This window comes from Palaemon carinicauda, unplaced genomic scaffold, assembly GCF_036898095.1.
Source record: "Palaemon carinicauda isolate YSFRI2023 unplaced genomic scaffold, ASM3689809v2 scaffold113, whole genome shotgun sequence".
Lineage (NCBI taxonomy): Eukaryota > Metazoa > Arthropoda > Malacostraca > Decapoda > Palaemonidae > Palaemon > Palaemon carinicauda.
In genome coordinates this window covers 254,569-282,278 of record NW_027168627.1, presented here as the reverse complement: position 1 = coordinate 282,278, position 27,710 = coordinate 254,569, and positions in this window count along the sequence as shown.

Below are 27,710 nucleotides of genomic sequence, written 5' to 3'. Positions count from 1 at the left end.
GTAGTAATTTTGAAAGAAATGGGAAAAAACGAAAAAATGGCAATCACAGGAAAATCGAACACATACTTATATATACGCCATATCTGGCTAAAAAAAAAATAGGCATGGGTAGCCAGATCATCTAGAAACACTTTCCAACACTATAAAAATATAAGTTTTGCGACACTACTTGCCAATTCCTTACGGTAACATGACTAAGCAAAAAAATGCAAAACAAATAAAAAGGGGCACTCGCGGAAAAATGCCCAACATTCTAATATACGGCATCTCAGATAAAAAAAAAGACATGCACGTGTTAGCCCAACCATCAAGGCACACTTTCTAACACATAAACATGAAAAAAAAATCAATAATATACGGCAATTCCTTACTACGTAGTAAATTTTTACAAATATTGAAAAAAAAACAGAAATTGGCAACCGCAGTTAAATACCCAATATACCAATAACTACGTCGTATCTGACAAAAACAAAATCACGCATGGGTAGCCAGATCATCTAGACACACTTTCCAACATTAAAAAAGCAAAAGTTTTACGACACTATTTCGCAATATCTTACGGAAAAATGACTTGGCAAAAAAATTAAAAAAAATTAAAAAGGGACACTCGCGGTAAAATGCCCGACATTCTAATATACGACATCTCAGATAAAAAAAAAGACATGCACGTGTTAGCCCAACCATCAAGGCACACTTTCTAACACATAAACATGAAAAAAAAATCAATAATATACGGCAATTCCTTACTACGTAGTAATTTTTACAAATATTGAAAAAAAAACAGAAATTGGTAACCGCAGTTAAATACCCAATATACCAATAACTACGTCGTATCTGACAAAAACAAAGTCATGCATGGGTAGCCAGATCATCTAGACACACTTTCCAACACTAAACAAGCAAAAGTTTTACGACACTATTTGGCAATATCTTACGGAAAAATGACTTGGCAAAAAAATGAAAAAAAATGAAAAAGGGGCACTCGCGGTAAAATGGTCCTCGTGGTGATGAACGACATTTTAACTAAAAAAAAAAACATGCACATGGTAGCCAAACAATCCACCAAGACTTTCCACAACTGATAACCTATACAAGTTGCACCATTCTACGACAATTTCATAATACGTAATAACTTTGATAATTATGCAAACTACCTCAGAAGGGTAAACTCGGACGCGAACGACCCCGACGCGTCTCAGAAATCGGGGAAGGAGTACAGCTACAGCAATGCACATCTGGACACTACTAGAGCGTGTAGGGGAGACACCTCCTGCAGGTCGATCACCCACAAATTCAGTCACAGGGATGAGTCACGTGAGAAAAACCTGTTTTTTTTTGACGCTCGGGGTCGCAAACGACCCACCGTACCTATCCAGGGTTAATACAAATTTGGCCTGCCAACACCTATCCCTTGGTAAATTCTGCCTGTAAGCAAAACTGACGATAAAAGACAGGTGTGTGTGTGTGTGAGAGGGCAAGCTAGCCAGTACTACCAACTCCCCCCACTAACTAGAAGTGGGGTGTTACACCTGGCTAGAAGTCTTATGGCTAGTCTTTCTCTGAAAGTATTTTCCTTAATAAAGAGCTCACGGTTTGTTTCGTTAGGAAAAATACAAATTACTTGAACTTGGTCATTTTTAAGAAGCATAGGTTTAACAGATGAAATTCAGATGTCTATCATAGGTTTTTATCATATTTTGATCTCTTACATGTTATGCATTTTTCCCTCCTAAATTTGTTTGGCTGAGCTCTGTAAGAATTGAAGTTCGACTCATGGGGATGGTTAATCTCTTTTTTATAATAACATTAATTATATGCAATTGGCTTTCATTTCAATTGTGACCAGGGTGTGAAGAAACTACGTCGTTGACATCGCATAGGAAAAGAATCCTTCCATTTGCATCATCAAGCCATCCGAATAGCATAGAAAAACCACCGGTAAGTAATCCTAAGATGGGGGCTCTCGACTTTTGACCCCTCATGAAATTTTACCCATTTTTTAGTTACCCCCTTTCAGATTTCTCCAAAATTAAACAGCTTCCATGTAAAATTAAAGTTTTATATAAATTCTTATTATTATTATTTTAAAATGTAGAGAGAAGACTCGACTTACAAACTTAATGGGGGTACAAGAAGCTGGTAGTAGGTTGGATTATTTGCAAGACAAATTTAACACCGAGGGAAGGCTTCACCTAACTTGCATGCCTATGATTCTCGGCTGCAAACGTAAACTAATAGTCTTTCATATTGCAAATGTTGCTTTATAAGCAACATTAAACTATATATCGTTTTATTAGTTTGTTCCGTAACTGAAATACAAAGCTACGCTATTTAGGGTTATTACTTTCAGCTTTGCAGAAAGTACATATATACATTCATACACCAAGGCACTTCCCCCAATTTTGGGGGGTAGCCGACATCAACAAATGAAACAAAACAAAAAAATAAATAGCTAAGGTTTGTATCGTTAGGACAAATACAAATTATCTATGAATTTGTCATATTTAATTATTGATACAGTATATGAGATTTGTTTTCTGTTGGATATTTTTGCATCTCTTGAATGTTTGCAAGTTGAGGACCTGTATAAGTGATTTGTAACATTCTTTCATGGGTTAAGACTCCGTTTCTACGTGAAGCCACGTTGGGAATCCTAGAGAGACTGTCTCAAGGTCTCTGATGAATTGAGGACCTAGGTTGTTTAGAATTTCCTTTTCGTATGCTTTAGTATTCTTTTGTGTTCAGTGGTAGTCGTTTGTAATCCCTATATCAGGAAGTGATTCTGTCTTGTAAATCATTGAATTCCGTTTGTTATTCACAGATTCGAGAAGACAATGAGTAAGCTGACTGTCTTATGTAATGTCAATTGTTTGGGTAGCTTTGATGATTTGTCTATGTAGCCCAATGTTTAGGTTCTGTTTTTATACGAGAGTAATGTAAATACTATTGTCAGAAATATTCATTTCTGCTCGTTTCCTCCGCTTGTTTCCTCCTCCATCTATGAATAGTCTTAACCCAATCATCAATATCTTTGCGGTTACAGGTTGAGAATCCCTCGTACAAAGTCCTTCTGATCCAAAGTGTTTCGGATTTCAGAATAGCCCTGTACTGTCGAGTTCACGATTCCCATGTTCTATTCTGATGAAAATTGCATAATATATCTTGCTGAGTGGCAACTGTTCCTCTTGGAGATATTACTCACACTGGGCCAAAACTTAACTGCATCCATGGAGTGAAGAACATGGTTACATACATACATATACCAAGGCACTTCCCCAATTTTGGGGACTCAACCGAGTTCAGCTGGTACTGCTTGGGTGCCACAGCCCACCCTTCCACATTATCCACCACAGATGAAGCTTCATAATGCTGAATCCCCTACTGCTGCTACCTCCGCGGTCATCTAAGGCATCGGAGGAAGCAGCAGGGCCTACCGGAACTGCGTCACAATCACTCGCCATTCATTCCTATTTCTAGCACGCTCTCTTGCCTCTCACATCAATCCTCCCATCACCCAGAGCTTCCTTCACTCCATCCATCCACCCAAACCTTGGCCTTCCTCTTGTACTTCTCCCATCAACTCTTGCATTCATAGTTAGTTACCCGGGATTTATTACCAGCTCTCCACATCAAATAATTGTCCCTCATGCGGTTCTTCCTGAAAAACCTTGAGATTTTGGAATGGTAAATAAGTAAGGGATTGATCTTAAGGTCCCCAGTTGCATTACCAAACCTCATTAGAGTTGGTGTATCTTTCATAAGTTTATACCCAAGCAGTGCCCTATCTTTATCCCTTTTACCCCCAGGGTATTTGGAAATTTACAACCCTTAACCCCCAGAGGTTATTTTTTTTCAAGCACATTTTGCAGTATATTTTTTTTTAAATTGCTGTAACAGCCTTAATTTTTGTTATAGAGAGGTCAGGTTGGTCTCATTCTCTTGGAAAATGCCTGAATTTTCTCAAAAAATTATCGAAAATATGCAAAAAAAAATTTTGAATAGCATTTTTTTGCAAGGACGTACCGGTACGTCCATGTCCATGGTGGTAAAGGGATGAGTTTTGTGAAACATACCAGTATGTCTTTTGGGGGTAAAAGGGTTGTGTGTGGTATAAATCCTCCTCGGGCTTTTCCAAGAGAGGCCCACATCGTCACGGTGAAAAGATCGTCCAGACTATGTAGCTTGAAAATTGTCCAAATAATTTTCATCAGTTTTATCTAAAGTGGTGGCCTCCCTATACCTCGGAATGCTATAAATGCTCGTTCTTTTTCAAATTCGTCAAAGCAGCCTTGGTTAACCTTAAAGAGTTTGGACAAATAGTCAATTTTGGTTTTAGGATGTTCCAAAATCAAACGATTGTTCTTGGATTAGAGTTCTCTTGCATGAGGGTACACTCGGGCACACCATTTTATCTTGTTTTTCTTTTTTTTCTAATTTTATAGTTTATATATGAAAGATCTAATTTAATATTGTTCTTGAAATATTTTATTTTGTTAATTTGCTTATAGTTTATATATTTCCTTGTTTCTTTTCATCACTGGGCTATTTTTCCCTGTTGGAGTCTTTGGGCATACAACATCCTGCTTTTCCAACTAGACTTATAGCTTAGCTTGTAATAGAAATACCATACTCTTTGGAAGTGTCAGTCATGCAGACATACTTTCCTGCCTTTCCAATTATCTTCTTTCTTAATTCTGTTGTGGTTTTCTAAACAGTGCCACTACTAAACTTTTTAGGAACCATTCTGTATGAATAAACACCGAATTTATTAATGAAAAAGTTAACGGAACTATATGTTTTGCACTTTTGAATTGGGTGAGACACCTGTTTTTGGACACGCCTCTCTCCATGGGTAAGTGTGTGAACCCATTAACCCTTTTACCCCCAAAGGACGTACTGGTACGTTTCACAAAAGCCATCCCTCTACCCCCATGGACGTACCGGTACGTCCTTGCAAAAAAATGCTATAAAAATTGGTTTTTCATATTTTTGGATAATTTTTTTTAGAAAATTCAGGCATTTTCCAAGAGAATGAGACCAACCTGACCTCTCTATGACAAAAATTAAGGCTGTTAGAGCAATTTAAAAATAGTATACTGCAAAATGTGCTGGGAAAAAAAATAACCCCTTGGGGGTTAAGGGTTGGAAATTTCCAAATACCCCGCGGGTAAAAGGGTTAATGTCCTTTCAGTTGGTTAAACCTCCAAATTTTAGTTCAATCTCTGGTACAAACACGTCGCTTATCAGACTAACACACGTCACCTATAACCGAGTTCAGTGATCGCACCCAACAATTCATGAGTCATAGTACATGTACTCTTAACCCTTTTACCCCCAATGGACGTACTGGTACGTTTCACAAAACTCCTCCCTTTACCCCCATGGATGTACCGGTACGTCCTTGCAAAAAACTGCTCTTTAAATTTTTTTTGCATATCTTCGATAACTTTTTGAGAAACTTAAGGCATTTTCCAAAAGAATGAGACCAACCTGACCTCTCTATGACGAAAATTGAGGATGTTAGAGCAATTTAAAAAATATATATTGCAAAATGTGCTTGAAAAAGAAAACACCTGGAGGTTAAGGGTTGGAAAGTTCCAAATAGCTTGGGGGTAAAAGGGTTAAAAAAGTCATTATTCTTACTGTATAAAACAAATACTTGTATGGTTGAAAATTGCTTGAATACGGAATTGTTTGAGTTCTGGGTAGTTTGATCTCTGTACTACTGTAGTGGTTGTGTAGATTGCTGATTTGGCCTCCCCAGTTCCAGCACTCTGTGTCTCAGATATTACAATCCAGTCTAATCTTTCCACTAAGCATCATGTATGCTTTTAGCTCTCTTCTTAAGAACTCTGTAAATCCGTATCGAAACCTCACAGTCATGTTTAGCCTAACAGCTCTCCCCTAAAGGTTTGGTCCTGAATGAGAAGGGGGTAATCAGATGTGTGTGTTCGAGAGTGGAGTTAGATCTATTGGGTTTCGAGAGGAAGAGAGTAAAAGGTTTTGGAGCCTTTGTAGGGTGACGGCCAGATCCGTTTTCATTCATAGAAAATGGGAATATTATAAAGTGGGGTGGACTGTGGCCGTCATTCTAAAAACGAGTTCGTAGAAAACTGGAATATTCTGAACTGTGGCCGTCGTTCTAAAAACTATTTTGGCGAGAGAAGCTAACTTTAAAAACCCACCTAACCTATGCTAAAAGCTGTATCCTTACCCAGGGGGCTTTGCCCCCCCAGACCCCCCCCCCCTCTTACCTACTACGGGAGCGAGAAGATTCGTGGCCGGAGTAAGAACTCGAGCCACAAATTTTCAGGTAATTTAGGGTTTTCGGCAAAAAACATAAAAGTGTGCATTTAAGCACATATTTAAGATCCGTAGACCATTTCCCAACATTTTTATTCTATACAAGATAACAGTCGGAGCGATAATAAGCAAATTTGGATGCTTGGCCGTAGCGCTACAAACTACCCAAGGTTTTCCATTAATACTCGTGTATGATAGTTGATGACAAATTTAACATACAAAACAGGTTCACTTAAAACATCAGATTGATATTGGTTTGTATTAGAGAAAGAACTGAGGGATGTATGCAAAAAACCTTTTAAAAGTTGCAATCTGCATTTTATTCTATTTTTAAAATCATAGGTATTATCCTTGCAGTGTTCTTGATTTTCTCATTTATCTTTCAGGTGTTAGCTATAGCCAGTGAGATACGACTACAAGCGGACGTTCTGTTATGGCCATACTTCGTAGACATTTATACTGAGCTAATATCTAGGTACAGTAGATACTCATTTTATCTCCTCATTTTATCTCCTCTATCCATAACTATACCCCTTTATTTTTATTCATATTGACCTCTTTTCTTGCTTTTCCTCCCCATCTTTCTATCTGACCTACCTTGAAATTTTACCTCGCAGTTTAATTCATGTGTTTTTGCCTTATTGCACCCCAGTTTAGAATGGTCCTCTCTGTGCAATGCTGGGCCATGTGTACAAAAATCATAAGTCCAACCCTAATATTAACAGATGGAATTCTCCCACAGGAATCAATCAAGATCTTAGGTTTTTATTACTTGTCTAAAAAAAGAAATATTTGAAATTATGAAATTATGAAAAATACTGTTGCAGTTTGAGATAACTTATACACTTGCAATTGATTAATGTATGTAAAAAACTTTGATTTGAATATACAGTATTCTCATGTTGATACAAAAAATATCAATGTTCATTTAAAAGGGCACACTATTGCTAATTTTTCCTAGACATTCTCTTTTTCTTGCCATCTAAGACAACCTTATAGGTTTTTATGAGAAAAACCTCATTCTAATCAGACATTTTAATAGACAAGATTAATGTTCAAAATAGTACTACCTATTTCATGATCTCTGTGCTATCATATTTTCTTATAATAATCTTGATAAACTACCCTTTGATATTTGGAAGTTATAGTAAACAATGAGCATGTCAAACAGTTTTGTTTGCAATGGTCTTATAGTATTTGGTCATTCAGTTTTTTGTACTCTTCAATCTATTTAAGTCATTGAATGATATACAGTACGTTGTGTCAGGACTGAAATGTTATGTCCACGTGTTGAGCATGGACGGTGGGGAGGGAGTGAGAAGGGCTTGGCAGGAACCTGTTAGGGGGAGAAGATCAAGAGGGAGGCAGAGAATCAGATGGCGAGATAAGGTGAAGGATGAGATGGAGAGAAGAGGTTTTGATGGAAGAGGAGAATGCGTCTGTTAACCCTTTTACCCCCAGGCTTTTTGGAAATTTCCAACCCTTAACCCCCAGGTGTTTTTTTTTTTTTTTCAAGCACACTTTGCAGTATCCCATCCATCCATATACCAAGGCACTTCCCCCAATTTTGGGGGGTAGCCGACATCAACAAATGAAACGAGACAAAAAAGGGGACCTCTTCTCTACGTTCCTCCCTTCCTAACAAGGGACTCAACCTATTTCAGCTGGTACTGCTAGGGTGCCACAGCCCACCCTCCCACATTATCCACCACAGATGAAGCTTCATAATGCTGAATCCCCTACTGCTGCTACCTCCGTGGTCATCTAAGGTATCGGAGGAAGCAGCAGGGCCTACTGGAACTGCGTCACAATCACTCTCCATTCATTCCTATTTCTAGCACGCTCTCCTGCCTCTCTCACATCAATCCTATCACCCAGAGCTTCCTTCACTCCATCCATCCACCCAAACCTTGGCCTTCCTCTTGTACTTCTCCCATCAACTCTTGCATTCATAGTTAGTTACCCGGGATTTATTACCAGCCCTCCACATCCAATAGTTGTCCCTTGTCATGTGGTTTCTTCCTGAAAAACTTTGAGATTTTGGAATGGTAAATAAGTAAGGGATTGATCTTAAGGTCCCCAGTTGCATTGCCAAACCTCATTAGAGTTAGTGTATCTTTCATAAGTTTATACCCAAGCAGTGCCCTATCTTTATTCCTTTAACCCCCAGGGTATTTGGAAATTTCAACCCTTAACCCCCAGGGGTTATTTTTTTTCAAGCACATTTTGCAGTATATTTTTTTTTTAAATTGCTCTAACAGCCTTAATTTTTGTTATAGAGAGGTCAGGTTGGTCTCATTTTCTTGGAAAATGCCTGAATTTTCTCAAAATTATCGAAAATATGCAAAAAAAATTTTAAATAGCATTTTTTTGCAAGGACGTACCGGTACGACCATGGGGGTAAAGGGACGAGTTTTGTGAAACGTACCAGTACGTCCTTTGGGGGTAAAAGGGTCATGTGTGGTATAAATCCTCCTCGGGTTTTTCCAAGAGAGGCCCACATCGTCACGGTGAAAAGATCATCCAGACTATGTAGCTTGAAAATTGCCCAAATAATTTTCATTAGTTTTATCTAAGTGGCGGCCTCCCTATACCTCAGAATGCTATCAATGCTCGTTTTTTTTCAAATTCGTCAAAGCAGCCTTGGTTAACCTTAAAGAGTTTGGACTAATAGTCAATTTTGGTTTTACAACATTCCAAAATCAAACGATTGTTCTTGGATTAGAGTTCTCTTGCTTGAGGGTACACTCGGGCACACTATTTTATCTTGTTTTTCCTTTTTTTCTAATTTTATAGTTTATATATGAAAGATCTAATTTAATATTATTGTTCTTGAAATATTTTATTTTGTTTATTAATTTGCTTATAGTTTATATATTTCCTTGTTTCCTTTCATCACTGGGCTATTTTTCCTGTTGGTGTCTTTGGGCATACAGCATCTTGCTTTTCCAACTAGACTTATAGCTTAGCTTGTAATAGAAATACCGTACTCTTTGGAAGTGTCAGTCATTCAGACATACTTTCCTGCCTTTCCAATTATCTTCTTTCTTAATTCTGTTATGGTTTTCAAAACTGCCACTACTAAACTTTTTAAGAACCATTCTGTATGAATAAACGCCGAATTTATTGATGAAAAAGTTAACGGAACTAAGTTTTGCACTTTTGAATTGGGTGAGACACCTGTTTTTGGACAAGCCTCTCTCCATGGGTAAGTGTGTGAACTCATTAATGTCCTTTCAGTTGGTTAAACCTCCAAATTTTTGTTCAATCTCTGGTACAAACACGTCACGTATCAGACTAACGCACGTCACCTATAACAGAGTTCAGTGATCGCACCCAACAGTTCATGAGTCATAGTACATGTACTCTTAACCCTTTTACCCCTAATGGACTTACTGGTACGTTTCACAAAACTCCTCCCTTTACCCCCATGGATGTACCGGTACGTCCTTGCAAAAAACTGCTCTTTAAATTTTTTTTGCATATCTTCGATAACTTTTTGAGAAACTTAAGGCATTTTCCAAAAGAATGAGATAAACCGGACCTCTCTATGATGAAAATTAAGGTTGTTAGAGCAATTTAAAAAAAATATATTGCAAAATACATAGATACATATACCAAGGCACTTCCCCCAATTTTGGGGGTAGCCGACATCAACAAAGAAACAAAAACAAAAAGGGGACCTCTACTCTACATTCCTCCCAGTTTAACAAGGGACTCAACCGAGTTCAGCTGGTACTGCTTGGGTGTCACAGCCCACCCTCCCCCGTTATCCACCACAGATGAAGCTTCATACTGCTGAGTCCCCTACTGCTGCTACCTCCGCGGTCATCTAAGGCATCGGAGGAAGCAGCAGGGCCTACCGGAACTGCGTCACAATCGCTCGCCATTCATTCCTATTTCTAGCACGCTCTCTTGCCTCGCTCACATCTATCCTCCTATCACCCAGAGCTTCCTTCACTCCATCCATCCACCCAAACCTTGGCCTTCCTCTGCAAAATGTGCTTGAAAAAGGAAGCAACTTGAGGTTAAGGGTTGGAAAGTTCCAAATAGCTTGGGGGTAAAAGGGTTAAAAAGGTCATTAATCTTACTGTATAAAACAAATACTTGTATGGTTGAAAATTGTTTGAATATGGAATTGTTTGAGTTCTGGGTAGTTTGATCTCGTGTACTACTGTAGTAGCTGTGTAGATTGCTGATTTGGCCTCCCCAGTTCCAGCACTCTCCTATGTGTCTCAGATATTACAATCCAGTCTAATCTTTCCACTAAGCATCATGTATGCTTTTAGCTCTCTTCTTAAGAACTCTGTAAATCAGTATCGAAACTTCAGTCATGTTTAGCCTAACAGCTCTCCCCTAAAGGTTTGGTCCTGAATGAGAAGGGGGTAATCAGATGTGTGTGTTCGAGAGTGGAGTTAGATCTATTGGGTTTCGAGAGGAAGAGAGTAAAAGGTTTTGGAGCCTTTGTAGGGTGACGGCCAGATCCGTTTTCATTCATAGAAAATGGGAATATTATAAAGTGGGGTGGACTGTGGCCGTCATTCTAAAAACGAGTTCGTAGAAAACTGGAATATTCTGAACTGTGGCCGTCGTTCTAAAAACTATTTTGGCGAGAGAAGCTAACTTAAAAAACCCACCTAACCTATGCTAAAAGCTGTATCCTTACCCAGGGGGGCTTTGCCCCCCCGGACCCCCCCCCCCCTTACCTACTACGGGAGCGAGAAGATTTGTGGCCGGAGTAAGAACTCTAGCCACAAATTTTCAGGTAATTTAGGGTTTTCGGCAAAAAACATAAAAGTGTGCATTTAAGCACATATTTAAGATCCGTAGACCATTTCCCAACATTTTTATTCTATACAAGATAACAGTCGGAGCGATAATAAGCAAATTTGGATGCTTGGCCGTAGCGCTACAAACTACCCAAGGTTTTCCATTAATACTCGTGTATGATAGTTGATCACAAATTTAACATACAAACAGATTCACTTATAACAGATTGACATTGGTTTGTATAGAGAAAGAACTGAGGGATGTATGCAAAAAACCTTTGAAAGTTGCGATCTGCATTTTATTCTATTGTTTTTAAATCATAGGTATTACCCTTGCAGTTGACCCCTACGATTCTTGATTTTCTCATTTATCTTTCAGGTTTAAGCTATAGCCAGTGAGATACGACTACCAAGCAGACGTTCTGTTATGGCCATACTTCGTAGACATTTATACTGAGCTAATATCTAGGTACAGTAGATACTCATTATATCTCCTCTATCCATAACTGTACCCCTTTATTTTTATTCATATTGACCTCTTTTCTTGCTTTTTCTCCCCATCTTTCTATCTGACCTACCTTGAAATTTTACCTCGGAGTGAAATTCATGTGTTTTTGCCTTATTGCACCCCAGTTTAGAATGGTCCTCTCTCTGCAATGCTGGGCCATGTGGAGAAAAATCATAAGTCCAACCCTAATATTAACAGATAGAATTCTCCCACAGGAATCAATCAAGATCTTAGGTTTTTATTCTATCTATCTATATACCAAGGCACTTCCCCCAATTTTGGGGGGTAGCCGACACCATCAATGAAACAAAACAAAAAGGGGACCTCTACTCTCTATGTTCCTTCAGCCTAATCAGGGACTCAACCGAGTTCAGCTGGTACTGCTAGGGTGCCACAGCCCAACCTCCCACATTTCCACCACAGATGAAGCTTCATAATGCTGACTCCCCTACTGCTGCTACCTCCGCGGTCATCTAAGGCCCCGGAGGAAGCAGCAGGGCTTACTGGAACTGCATCACAATCGCTCGCCATTCATTCCTATTTCTAGCACGCTCTCTTGCCTCTCTCACATCTATCCTCCTATCACCCAGAGCTTTCTTCACACCATCCATCCACCCAAACCTCGGCCTTCCTCTTGTACTTCTCCCCTCAACTCTTGCATTCATCACCTTCTTTAGCAGACAACCATTTTCCATTCTCTCAACATGGCCAAACCACCTCAACACATTCATATCCACTCTAGCCGCTAACTCATTTCTTACACTCGTTCTCTCCCTCACCACTTCGTTCCTAACCCTATCTACCCGAGATACACCAGCCATACTCCTCAGACACTTCATCTCAAACACATTCAATTTCTGTCTCTCCATCACTTTCATTCCCCACGACTCCGATCCATACATCACAGTTGGTACAATCACTTTCTCATATAGAACTCTCTTTACATTCATGCCCAACCCTCTATTTTTTACTACTCCCTTAACTGCCCCCAAAACTTTGCAACCTTCATTCACTCTCTGACGTACATCTGCTTCCACTCCACCATTTGCTGCAACAATAGACCCCAAGTACTTAAACTGATCCACCTCCTCAAGTAACTCTCCATTCAACCTGACATTCAACCTTGCACCACCTTCCCTTCTCGTACATCTCATAACCTTACTCTTACCCACATTAACTCTCAACTTCCTTCTCTCACACACCCTTCCAAATTCTGTCACTAGTCGGTCAAGCTTCTCTTCTGTGTCTGCTACCAGTACAGTATCATCCGCAAACAACAACTGATTTACCTCCCATTCATGGTCATTCTCGCCTACCAGTTTTAATCCTCGTCCAAGCACTCGAGCATTCACCTCTCTCACCACTCCATCAACATACAAGTTAAACAACCACGGCGACATCACACATCCCTGTCTCAGCCCCACTCTCACCGGAAACCAATCACTCACTTCATTTCCTATTCTAACACATGCTTTACTACCTTTGTATAAACTTTTCACTGCTTGCAACAACCTTCCACCAACTCCATATAACCTCATCACATCCCACATTGCTTCCCTATCAACTCTATCATATGCTTTCTCCAGATCCATAAACGCAACATACACCTCCTTACCTTTTGCTAAATATTTCTCTAAAAAAAGAAATATATTTGAAATTATGAAAAATACTGTTGCAATTGATTAATGTATGTAAAAAATTTTGATTTGAATAGATACAGTATTCTCACGTTGATACAAAAAATATAAATGTTCATTTAAAAGGGCACACTATTGCTAATTTTTCATAGAAATTCCCTTTTTCTTGCCATCTAAGACAACCTTATAGGTTTTTATGAGAAAAACCTCGTTCTAATCAGACATTTTAATAGACAAGATTAATGTTCAAAATAGTACTACCTATTTTATGATCTCTGTGCTATCATATTTTCCTATAATAATCTTCATAAACTACCCTTTAATATTTGGAAGTTATAGTAAACAATGAGCATGTCAGTTTTGTTTGCATTGGTCTTGTAGTATTTGGTCATTCAGTTTTTTGTACTCTTCAATCTATTTAAGTCATTGAATGATATACAGTATGTTGTGTCAGGACTGAAATGTTGTCCACGTGTTGAGCAAGGATGGTGGGGAGGGAGTGGGAAGGGCTTGGCAGGAACCTGTTAAGGGGGAGAAGATCAAGAGGGAAACAGAGAATTAGATGACGAGATAAGGCGAAGGATGAGATGGAGAGAAGAGGTTTTGATGGAAGAGGAGAATGCCTCTGTTAACCTTTCACCCCCAGGCTATTTGGAAATTTCCAACCCTTAACTCCCAGGTGTTATTTTTTTTCAAGCACACTTTACAGTATATTCTTTTTAAATTGCTCTAACAGCCTTAATTTTCGTCAGAGAGAGGTCAGGTTGGTCTCATTCTCTTGGAAAATGCCTGAAGTTTCTCAAAAAATTATAAAAAATATGAAAAAAAAAATTTAAATAGCAGTTTTTTGCAAGAACGTACCGGTACGTCCAGGGGATAAAGGGATGAGTTTTGTGAAAAGTACCAGTACGTCCTTTGGGGGTAAAAGGGTTAAAGTAAGAATAGCATTGGGAAAGAAGAAATGTTAATGGTTATGTAGTGAAGAGAGGGGGGGGGGGTCGGGTTGGGGATAAACATCATGGTCTGTTTACTTGAATTGTTACTGTGACAGGATATTAATTTGGTTCACTCAAGAGGCAGCCATTCAAGTTTTATCAGCTTGGTAATAAAGCATTTTTACTATGTCATATGATGAATTTATACTAAATTCTGATAATTGCAGAAATGAAGGTACAGTAGTGACCTTTTTGATGAATTTTCTTTTTATTTCAGGCTGGGAGGAACATAGAGAGGAGATGTCCCCTTTTTGGTTTCATTTCTTTGATGTCGGCTACCCTTCAAAATTGCACTAATTTGCAATGGAAAATAGAATTGATTTAAGTTGCATTTTATCTTCGAGGAGAGTTATGGTTGGTTGACTTGAGGTGGCTATGAGAGGAGGGAGTGTGTTTGGGTTACTGAATGAGAGGAGAACCTCCCTCCACAATAATTCTGGTAAAATATCGTTCTCTTGAATAACATTCTCTATCGCTAACTGTGAATCCCTTAATTTACGTTTTATGAAAACTTGGTCATTGTTTTTTTTTATACGGATTTAATGTTGATAAGAAACCTATCTAGAGACAAATTTAATACTGGTATCTTTATTACTTGTTCATAAAAACTGCCCATTTGTCTCTAGATTATAGTTTGTTGATGTCGGCTACCCCCAAAATTGGGGGAAGTGCCTTATATATGTAGGTATGTATGTATTCTCATATCCTGATTTGCTAGTATTCAATGACCCGTAACCTGAGGTACTACTTCATTAAGAAGTTCTTTGGGTTTTAGAGAAAATGATGGTTGAATTTCTTTATGGTATCAAGTCTATTCTATAGATTAAATGTTAAGAAATGGCTCAATCAATGTTATATGTATTTGATGTTAAAGGATTGTATGTGAAAGCCAAAGAACTGATCTCTTAGTTTTTTATTGTATACAGTACATGATTTCAAACTATATTTAGAAAGCCACAAATCTATTGTCAAATTAGCGGTAATTAGCAAAAACTTTAATCAAAATAGTAATCGTGTAAATGGGGTTTCATTAAGTAAGTTCTTATATTGCTAGGAAAATTCCAAGTTTATAAAATTTCTGGTTTTCAGAAATTCTAAATTCTTGATCCAAAATGTCTTATTCAGAACTTTTAGTCAAAATTGATCAAAATTAGTAAATGTGTGTTCAAAAATAATTTGTCAAATCTCAGTGTCAAATTCATTACAAATTCTTAGATTAAATTTAACAAAATTACTAATTCTTGTTCAAAAGTTATCAGATACCATTTTATTTTACCAATTAAGTATGGGCAAAATTTATGGAACACACATGATTGCTTTTTGTTTTTATTCCAAGTATTCAATGTTAACTTGATTTATGGTATTTTTAGGTTGATAATTAAGTTTTATCATTTAACAACTTGTATATCAAAACTGATTAATTTTTTATGAACTTCTCCTGATGTTCAAATTGCTTCTCTCTGGAAGCTTAATTTCATCAACCCCTAAAACTTAAAGAATTTCCTGATTTCCTCTCAATAGGCTTTATTCTTTCAGTAAAGTGATGAGACTGGAGCGAACCGATGGCTTGTGCTAGCCACATAGTAGTGTCTTTCAGTTACCATTTCAGATTTTTTGGTTTTGATCATCATATATTATTAGCAGTACCAGCCGAACACGGTCGAGGCTCTTGTCAGGCTGGGAGGAACATAGAGAGGAGAGGTCCCCTTTTCTGTTTCATTTGTTTGATGTTGGCTACCCCCCAAAATTGGGGGGAGGACCTTGGTATATGTATGCATGTTATCATGCCAATGACAAAAACCCACAGGAGGGCATTTCAATTGCTTCCCTTGAGCTCTTGATCCGAGCAATGAGGGCCCAGTGGGTGCCCTCAATGGATGTGTTCCATTGTTTATATTGTTGCCCCACATGGACATTCAGGGTTGATGGCTAATTTCCATCTGTGGTGGTTATCTCTAGGTTTGCACAGTTTCACCCTTGCTCTGTTTAGGGTTCCCTTGCTGTTTAGGGTTACCCAGTCCTTCCTGGTGAGGGTTAGTCTGCACTGGATGGCCGTCGATCACTTTCCCGACTTTTGTAGCCTGTGAGCAGCAGCCCGGTTTGCTTATGGCCCATTCACTGTTGCAAAGTTTTTGCGGGATTTCAGCATTTCTCATCAGATATGGGGATGGGATGTTGACCACTATAAAGAATTTAGGGGCCTGTAATAATCAGACATGGCTGATTTAGCTCTGTTTAGAGATGTCTTTCTCTGGGTTTAATACTACAGCATAAATTATTCAGGAAATATTTTCTGTGTGATCATGATCTGCATACCCTCTTGCTTTCTGTCATGGACAGCACTGCGATTTGAATAATCATTGTGATGATTGTGAAGGCCTCTTGTGGAAAAGTATGTTTCTGTAGCTGACCAAATTGAAATTTTAAGGCGGAAAAGGAAACTTGCTTTTAGTTCAGGGGGAAATCCAGCTCTTTATCTTGTTAGTGATGAACTTCAAAGGTCTTAATTTTATTTACTTCTTTCTTGAAAGCTCAGAAGTCCAGCAAGTCTAAAATTAAAGGCAATCATTCTGAAGTAACCTGTTCTGTTTCAGACCCTAACCTGACTTCTGAAGTCAGATGTGGATGTTCTAGTGTTCTATATAGTAAGGGTTCTGATGGTGTATAGCACATTGCAGATTTGAGATCCTCTCGCAGTCTCTGATTCATTATTTAGTTTTGACATTCTAATGCAAAATTCTCCCCTTCTGCAACTGGATTGTGAGGCAGAGACAGAGATCCTAATATCCCTCCACTTGCATAAGTAAATGCTTTTAAGCAACCTCATATATCCTGTCTAGCTGTGTTGGCTTATCGTACGATTCCTTTAGCACCAGATGTATCTTGAAACTTTTACCATAGCTTATCTGTTGCATCGTGTTTTTGTACTTTCAGTTGCTTGCAAGCTCAGCCACTAGTTCATCAGTGTTAATTCCAATTGGGTAATTGTATGTCCAGGTAAATGGAAAAAAGAAGAAAATAGGCCAGAACAGAATATGAGGTGGTATGTTTCTTACATAACCTTTTAGAAAAAAATATTCAAATAAGTAACATGAATTCTGATGCTGCTTCTCCTTCCAAGTCTTCGGAGACTGCTATTTCTAAGATTTATACACTTGATTCTGCATTTTTGTTTCGGATAGAATCTATGAATTAACTATCTTCTCTCTTACCGTTATCCCAACGTGAAGGCATTGGTGGTCTGATGCACTCTATAATTTGGCAGGGGTTTTTACGATAGCGTGCCGTTGCAGTCATCAACCACAGTTATTGGCAGTGTGTCTAACCTATAACTAAATAGTCCAACTGAATGGCAGCAGTTCCACATTTATTGGCAGTGGGCCAAACCTTTTGCTACAAAGCAAGACTGCAGGGTAGCAACTGTTCTTTCAGTCGCTTTCTCAGAGACGCAGGATGTGCCGTGGTAGTATTCTTACACCTCTAGCCTAGAATGTTGAAATAACTTGCCATCTCAAGTGCAAAGTTATATTGGTACTTTTAATTCTCATTAGCGTTGAGGATTTCTATACCACAAAGAACTTCCAAATTATTTAGGACAATCATTAGTTCATTGTGCATGTTACATGAGATTTTTCATAACTCTGACCATCCTTTACATTCAGATCTCCCTGGACAATTCTATCCTGTTTGTAATACTAGGCAGGCAGTTAATTCTAATAGCCAGGCCTTCTCCATCACGAGGCTCAATACTACGCAGTACTCAAGAAGTTTTATTCCAGCTGTTACCAAGTTGTGGAATGATCTTCCTAATCGGGTGGTTGAATCAGTAGAACTTGAAAAGTTCAAAGTTTGAGCAAATGCTTTTTTGTTGACCAGGCGGACATGAGTCTTTTTGTAGTTTATTTATGACATATTTGTTTTTTATGTTAATAGTTTATATGTGACATGTCTGTTTTGACGTTGTTACTTATTTTAGAATGATTTATTGTTAATTTGTTCTCTTCATTTATTTATTTCCTTATTTCCTTTCCTCACTGGGCTATTTTTCCCTGTTGGAGCCCCTGGGCTTATAGCATCTTGCTTTTCCAACTAGGGTTGTAGCTTGGATAGTAATAATAATAATAATAATAATAATAATCATATACCAAAGCTTGTTCTAGGTTGATTTAATCCCCGTCCTTGAGCCAATTGTTTATGCCAATAGACGTCTTTAAATTTCCAGTTTGGAAGTTGGCTCTCTAAACAAATGCTGTTTTTGGTTAATAAAGTAGGAAGTATTTTTGAAATGCTCTACTTTTCTGACTTTTAAGTAGGAGTTACTCTTAAGTTTTCTTGAAATACTCTACTTTGCAGATGCTTAAGTATGGGATACATCTTAAGTTTTCTTGAAATACTCTACTTTGCAGATGCTTAAGTAGTAGTTACGTCTAAGCTTTCTTGAGAAGCTAAATTTTTAGGTTTGATAATTGATTGTAGGCTTACATGGGTTTCTCACTTAATAGCGTTAAAAGCTAAATGTGTTGAAGCTCTGAATATCTTAAAAGTATTGTCCCATACATCATGGGGGCAGACCGCAATACTATTTTAAAATTATACAAGGCCTTGATTTTTACCAAAATTAGTTATGGTTGTGAAATATATTCTTCAGCCACCCCAAGCCGGTTAAAAATATTAGACTCGATACATCATGCAGATATTAGATTGTCTACTGGAGCTTTTAAAACCTCGCCTATCCCAAGTCTCCTTGTTGATACTGGAGAGTTACCTCTAGACCTTTACCGAATGTCTTCCATTATTCGGTATTAGTTTAGATTGCAAAGACTCCCTAACACTCTAGCCTTTCAGACTGTAAGCCTTGTAAGACACGCATCATACTTTGAGTTGCACCCAAAATCTCCTCAACCTTATGGCTTTCGGGTGAAACGATTATTAAATAGTCTGGATATAATTAGAAATAAGGTACTTCCATTCAAGGTATCATTAACGCCTCCATGGAAGTTACCAGAGATATCTTTTTGTAAATATTTTATTGGAGATAAGAAGAATTTCAGACCTAGAAGCCAGGTATCTTTTTAATGAACATACTGATGGCTCCAAATCTGATGCTGGCGTTGGATTTGGAGTACATAGTAATGGTTTTAATTGTAGAAGTGCAGTTCCTCTGACCGCTTCCATATTTACTGCCGAACTGTATGGCATATTAACCGCTATTTAGAAAATAGCGTTGGAGAAGGAGGGTAATTTTACAATTTTTAATGATGCAAGAAGTGTCCTTCAAGCTATAGAAGTTTTTAATTCTAATAACCCTTTAGTTTTAAAGATTTTAGAATGGCTTTTTATTATTGGACGGAGAGGTATAACAGTTCAATTTTGTTGGGTTCCAGCACATGTAGGTGTGTCTGGGAATGAGAAGGCAGATTCACTGGCTAAGAAGGCTGCATCCGAGTTGCTGCCAAGAAGGTATCCCATTCCCTGTAATGATTTCTTACCTGACATAAAGAAATTGGTTTGCAATAAATGGCAACAGCAATGGGATAGCCTAGATGGGAATAAAATGCGAGAGGTAACAAATGACATATCTCCTTGGAGGTATATGATGATGCCCCGAAAATGGGAGAAGTCTCTTTGTCGTCTCCGTATCGGTCACACTCGGTTGACACACGAGTTTCTGCTGAAGAGCCAACACCAACCGTATTGTGAAGACTGTTTAGTACCTCTAACAGTAAGGCATTTGTTGACCGAATGCCCCAATTATTACAACTTAAGGAATAGATATTTGTTTGAGGCTTGAGGTGAGGGTGGTAGGTTCATCCTTGCCAAGATTCTTGGAAATGATGTGTCCTACCATGCAAGTGGCATTTTTAGATTTATTTCAGAAGCAGGTCTTCTGAAAAATATTTAACTTTTATGACTTAAACTGAATACTTTTATTTTTTATTTTTGTATACATAAATTAAATGTTACTGGCGTCAATGACCTCAGATGTCAGGATGCCTGAAAACTTTAAATCAATCAATCAATCTAAGCTTTCTTGAAATGAAATACTCTACTTTTCTGATTATGAAGTAGGAGTTATTTTTTAGTATTATAGGGAGAAAATTTTAATTTGGTTTGGAATTATCTGACCTGTTTATATAAAATTGTTTTAAGATAGGACTACTGAGGCTGTACCAACAACCTTTGTATGTATGGTGATTAAGAGATGAAAATAATTGTCTTTATGCTTGGGACAGTGAGGCGCAGAAATATTTAATATTTCTATTTTTCCCTTATATTGAGTCTTATTTTGTATATAAGTAGTTGCTCGAGTGGGTACCAATACTTGGTGATACTACGAGTCACTTTCTAATGATATCCAAGTCTCCGACTTTTAAAGTCTGCTTTGACGGTCTTGGAATTGTACCCAAAGGAAATCCTCTTGTATCCGAGGTATATCAGGATTCCACTCTTAGGCATTCCAGAAGAGTTTCTAACTAGACTCCAGATCTTATGAGAGAACAGTCGTCCTTCTTTGCAAATCCCTACCGGAGGAATAGTTTCTCTCATGTTTGGGATGGCCTTTGTCCCAATCCTGGATTGCTAGCTGTAGTCAAAAGAGTCTACCTGATCCCTCCAGGCTCCAATTCTCCTTTGTCCAAGGAACCAGCCCTATTTCAGAATTATCTAGCAATACAGCATTGGCACAGATTTTGAAGCAAAATTATGTAATTTATCTGGGAATTTGCAACGGGTTATACCCAAGACCTCCAAAGATTGAGGGGGTTAAAACAAGTTGTAGATGTCTCAGCCCTCAAAATGATTACAGTTCTCACAAAGTTTGCTATTGAAATTCCCTCTTCTGGGGGGTGATAAAGAGAAAAGACTTGGTGTTTTCAACGGACTCCTAGATGCATATTTTCTCATACTTTCACAATTCATGGAAATATCTTCGTTTCATCAATGGGTCAAAGATTTACCAATTTTAGTGCAATGTTTCATTCTCGGGCAGACCTTCAAGTGATCACCATGAGATGGTGTCTCTTTCAGAATGGTTGAGGAATCATTGCCCGAGAGTTCTTTTATACCTAGATGATTGGCTACTTTTTGACAGGTATTGGATGATTGGCCATTATTTTTGGAGTATTGGCCATTCTTTTGCATTTTTGGTATGATTGGCAATTTTTTTTGACAGATTTCTTGGATGATTGTCCATATTTTATACATTTTTTGGACAATTTTCTATTTTTTTTCTTACACTCTTGGATAGTTGGCTATTTTTGACAAAAACTAATTTGAATGATGGTTAAAATTTTACGTTCGCTTTTTTGTGAAAACATTAAAATTTCGGCTGTTAAGGGATACAGATCCATGCATGATTCCGTACTTGAGTATTTGATATTAGATCTCGTCTTTTCAGGTATTATGGTGTGTATATTTAGTGCTTTTTAGTATTGCAGGACCTCCAGTAGTCATGTCTATTCTATGGAATTTTCATGTGTCCGTAGTTTCACAGTATTTAAAGGTTCAACTTATAACCTTTGAAAAAACTTCTGATTAAAGTTCTCATTGGTAAGATACATCCTGTTAGTGTTGGCTTGAGCTAATTGCTTAAATGAACTCCAAGCATCGCCTTCTTTGTAGGGTTTGAGGAATATAAGGTGATGGTAACTCATTTGCTCTATTTCAGAGCTAAATATTATTTTGGGACTAAGAGTTTGCCACAATTCTTTCAAATTCTCTCTTGGAAAAGTATGAGAGATTATCAGAAAACAGATTTATTGTCCCAGATTATTTGGCAAAATCTTTGAACATTAGAAGTAGTGTTCCTTATTTATTTTTCTGGTATTACAGTAGAATTCCAAATTGTCTTCTCCAAAAATGCAATGTCATTTCTTGTTAAGAGTTTTGACATCAAAATTTCACAAAGAATTTGATCAAAGTCTAATGAAAGTCCTGAAGGTTAGTGTTCCTATTGTAAGGCATCAGCAACTCATAATTTTTGCAGAAATTTTACTTCGGAAAGGGTTTTGGCAACAGCTCCATTTCATACCAAGTTGGTTTTCCTTCGCTATGCCTTACTGTGCAGATTCCTGGCTTTATCATCATGATTATGGGGCTTTAGGTCCTATATTTCAATGCTCACCATAGGGAATGGTTAAATTCTGTTTCTCCTACTGATTATGGCTTAAGGTTTGGACTTTACCTCTGAATCAGTCTGTGAGTAGATCATAAGTGAAGGTAATCACTTGTCTGATAACTTCTTGGACTGACTTTACACAAACTTCCCTGGTGTTGTGGCAAGTAAGGTTGGTTCTCCAGTTGGAATGTCTGATCATGCCTTGATTTCGTTAATGATTAGGACTGAGCAGCCAGTCCCTGGTGTGTCGTGTAAGATGTATATAAAATCTCAAGCAGGCTGAGATGGTATTTTGGGTGATTGCATTTGAATTGAACACATTTGTATAGAAGTGTTGAGCCTGTTATTCTTTTGAATGAGAATCTAATCAACATAATTGATAGGCATATCTCTTCTCTTGAGCTGAAGTACGGAGTTAAAGACAAACTGGTTCAATGATGATTGTAGACGTTCTTATTTGGAAGGGTAACAGATCATATTTGAATTTTAATAACTTCGGCTAAGTACTGTTATGCTTCAACTGAAAAGTAATAAAATTTAATCATAAAAGAAACCCTTCTGGTACATCCCAATAACACAACTGTTTGGCTACCTGTAAATGTACACTCTTTGGTGTAGACGTAATAGTTCCTCCTTTACTTAAACCAGATGGCTCCATCACAAACTGCCCAAACAAAAAGGCAACTCTTTTGGCTGTTGTGTTTGACAGTAATCAGAATAATAAGAAACTGTCTAGTCTTCATTACTGTTTTCCTGAGGCTAACCTAACAAATTTGTTTTCGGTCTCTTGAAATTTAAACCCTCGTGGACTTTGATCATGTAGATGTAGACCTAAGTGGTGTTTTTCCTTTGTTTTTCTAAAAGTCTGCTGATTTCATAGCTCCAATATTGTTATTTTCCGCAAGAGGTGTTTCTTTTTGCACTTCGAGTGCCTTTTGGAAAAACTTCTAAATAGGTTTGCTGAAGGTAATTTTCTGTTCCCTAGTTTACAGTTGGCTTTTGCAAAGGCTTGGAGCATGTGATGTTCTTACAATTTCCAATGATATACAAAAATCCCTGTTTTCAGGAAATTTGTATGATTGGCCTTAATTTTAGTGCTGCTTTTGGCCATATTGATCATGAGGCCCTTGTTCTCAAACTAGAACAGCCAGGAGGAGGTGTCTTCTTACCATCTTTGTTGAATTTTTAGGTAACACCCTTTGCAATCAAAGGGTGATGAGATTTTTACTCGGTCATGCTAGACTCTGAGATTTTTGTCCCACTTGTTGGCGTTTCTCGGTACTCTGACCGTGCTACAAGCTTCTGAATTTTCTCTGGGCTAGGAAGGCACAGTTTTTTGGAGTTCCCGTTTGCAAAGGGTGAGCTCACTTATCTTGTGTAGTCGGTTCGCTGACTCTTACTGCCTTTTCTTTTAGCCCCTGGGATTTTTCTTTTGACTTCTCGTATCCAGGCCTAGCCTATCCTTCGACGGCGTGTTTGTTGGTCCATTATGCTATATTCATTCATATGTTCTCATGTTAGCTTAAGGTAGTTCTATCATGTTCCCGTTTGCATATGTTCTCATGTTAGCTTAAGGTAGTTCTATCATGTTCCCGTTTGCGAAGGGTGAGTTTTTTCCTGCTGGTGCACTGACAGTTGTGTGCTGCCGTATCCTAGCCTATGAGAATTTTAGATATAGTAAAGCTTCTTCATGGTGAGTCTTCCTGTAACTACCTTAAATCAATCAATCAATCAATCCTGTTACTGATACTGAACTCAATTTTATTTATAATGCTGTTTTTTTGCTATTGTTGTGGTGAGGCCTAATCTCTTCAGGGTTCTGGTCTTTCTGACCCGTCAGCATACCCTTTTATGTAAAAGCGTGTTGTCAGACAGACGTCATTGCTAGTATTTACGGCTTCGACGTCTCCGACCTCATTCCTTATCTTGGGCACACGATAGTGATACGTCGCTATTTAAGGCAGTATGGCCTGTACCGCCACAACCTTTACTTATGGCATGATGTTTCTGTTGAAAGTATAGTTGTCTGACTTTGCTGCCATTCTTACCAACGCTGCCGTTACTGACGGCAGATGAAGCCTCGTATAGGGGATTGTTCTTATGCCTCTGCTTTAGGAAGAGCCTTGGGAGATGGCAATGCTGTTACGTAAGTGTGCAGTTACTAACTGCAATTTTTGTACCATGATGGCAAATTTTTTCTTCGACGGCGAATCCGTTGGGCGACTTCTGGCGTCTTCAACCCTCATTTTCACTAACTATTGTGGCCTGGTATCACTGTTTGCCCGTCGGGCATGCCCGATCGTGTGGACAGGGCTTTACAGGTGTGCTGCCACTGGTGACGGCAACACTGACTATCTTTTGGGCAAGGAGTTTTCTGACCATCAGAAGACGACCCCGGTTTTCTTGCAACTTAGTCCACTGCCATAAGTCTTTCACAATGCGTTTTCCTCCTCTAGTAGTGACACTGTTTGGACGCCTCGTTGGGAGGTTGGGTGGGTCATAACCCACCCAAAAAAGAGCAAAGCTGTTGGTCTCAGAAATTTTACCAATACCACATCAATATTTTGGAGTCCCTGGCAGTCTTCTCTTCCCTCATGAACTTATACCTGAAGGAGAACATTCATATCCACTTAAACCTCGTTAACAGAGTTATAGTATATTGATTCAACAGACTAGAATTGAGGTCTCCTTAATTTAACCATGTAATGATAACCTTCTTTACGTTGGATCAGCGAGATCAAATCTCTGGCCTTCAAGTGGATCTGTTTGCAATGAGCTTCAGCATGATATTTCCCTTCCAAGTAGCACCGAAAGGGGTTCAAGCAGCAGTGGGCATGGACATTAAAGTTCGTCAATGTCCCTGGATGCGAGTCATTGGACGACGATTTACCTGTTTCCACTGTTTAACCTCCTCGTGAAGGTTTTTGACAGGCGTAGATCTTTCAAGGGATGGCGGTTCTGGTGGCTCTTTGGTAGCCAATGAGCAACAGGTTTCCCATTGTCACGGATTTGAATCCCAACTCGTGCCGTGACTTAACTCGATTCTTTCTCAGGATGGACAGCAGGGGATTGTCTATGCTTCATCATGGAGATCGTTCAATCCTCATCTCATATTTGATTTCACCTTATTCCTGGGAATGGAATTGAAAATTCAACGTGAGGAGTGGGTATTTGTGGAAACTATGAGTCGTCTAGAACCATGACTGTATGAAACGTCATAGACCAGATGGATCAAATATGTCAAAGACATAAATCCAGGGTTGATTACTATGGATTTTGTTTAAGTTTTATGCTTGCTTTGCATGTTTAAAGTCCAGCCTCCTTTACGATTTCGTCGTACACTTCGGCCCTCACTAGATCTATATTATATGCCTTTGATGTCGAATTTTACTTGGATCTCTTCAACAAAGTTCTGAAGGTTTGTGCAAGGCTACGGCTGTTGGCTCTACCGAAGCCTATCTCTTGGTCTTTGGACAAAGATTTGCAATTCACTTCGGACATGGCAATCAAAAGGCTACTATTCTGAATCCCACTCAGAAAGTCATCTTCTTAATTATGATGGCTTCTGATGCTCGGGTTAGTGACTTTTTAGCGATTTCTAGAGACGAGAAATACATTGAATTTGTGGAAAATGGTGAGGTTAATTTATACCCTGGACCCGCTTTTCGAAAAAAAAAATTGAACTTCCCTTTTCACCTTGTGGTCTATGGAAAGTAGTTCCCCTTCATGGTGATCCTTTCCTTGGTCTAATACACCGTCCAAAAGTGTATTTGCTGAGAGCAGTGCAGTTTAAGGGTAGTCTTTTGTTTTAAAAGAATACAGTGGGATTTGATTTGTCTCTAAACCACTTACAAAATAAAATTATTTAATTTCCGTGAAGAGAGGGCCCGCCTTGTAAGATGTTGCTTCTTTCTAGAACTTTTTCCAGTATATGACTTGAGGGACTGCAGACATATACTGGTTGGAAGTCCACTTAGGTTTTCTTCAGGCATTAAATGAAGCAATTGGAGGAGACGCATCATAATGTGGTGGTTGAGGGGGTGTTATCTACTCCGCGGCAACGACGTAGCCCACAATGCATCCTAGGGCACTCCTTCAGCTTGTTATTAGCAATGAGGAAACAAAAGTATTTGCTTCAGGGAAAAAGGGAAAATGCACTTCATCATTTCCTTTAAAGGTTCCCAGGTTTAGAGATTAATACTTGTTTTGTCACTTAGGTGGGGAGCAATTTTTTGGTTCAAGGTCTTTTATGCAAAGCCTCCCACCGAGTATAGATAATTCTCTGGTACATTTCCATCAGGACGACCTGGCTCGAGCCCAAAAAAGGGATTTTGACGTAGGAAAAATCTATTTTCGGGTGAGATAGCCATGTCGTCCTGATGGGCCGCCCATTACTTCTTTTTTCTCCCACCCCTTTGTTTGTTGGAGGCTTCTATTTCACAGTAGCTCAGCTGCGACGTGGAATGAAGTGGCAGGGTCGTATGGAAGCACCGAAAGGAGATATATGTAACGGCACCTCACTTATCCTTCCCCTTAGAGGATTAGTGGGGGAAAGGTCTATTTGGGGTGCAGATATTTATAGTTATCTTAGGATACGTCCCTGATTATACAAGATATTTTCGGATAGTCGCTACGGGAGTTGGAACCCCGTGATACCCGACAGTAATTCTCTTATATCAATCGCAGAAATATTATCCAGTAGAAAGTTGCTGAAGGGAACTTCCATCAGGACGACATGGCTCGAGCCCAAAAATAGATTTTTCCTAAGTCAAAATCCCTTTTAAAGTTTTTTTTCCTTGATTACAAATTTACTTTTGAGAAACACATTTGGTCTGTTTCTTTGTCAGTTGTACAAAAACTAGTCTTATTGAGAGAGTCTCAGATTTTCGGTGATCAATCTATTCTGAAGAAGTGTTTTAAATCTTTCATTCTGCCTTGTTTTGAGTATTTTTCTTCCGTCTGGTCTTCAGCTGCTGAAGTTCATCTTGATTTGTTGGACATAGACTTTCTGTCTATTGAATTTTTTATTCCTGCACTAGATATTAATCTCTGACAATTGTCATTCAGTTACCATAGTTCTTTATGCATGTCGCATAGGACTTTTCTTAATTTTGACCATCCTTTGCTTTCATGTCTTCCTAGACTATAATCCTGTACGCAATACTAGGTATGCAGTTAATTCTAACGCACATACCGACATCATAAGGCTATGTTGAACAGGCTGACACAAGTGTCTCCATAGTTTATATATGACGCATTTATTTCAACAATGTTACTGATCTTCAAGATATTCTATCTTTATTCATTACTTTTCATATAGTTAATTTCATTATTTCCATTCCTCACTGGGCTATTTTCCCTTGTTGGAACCCTTGGGCTTAT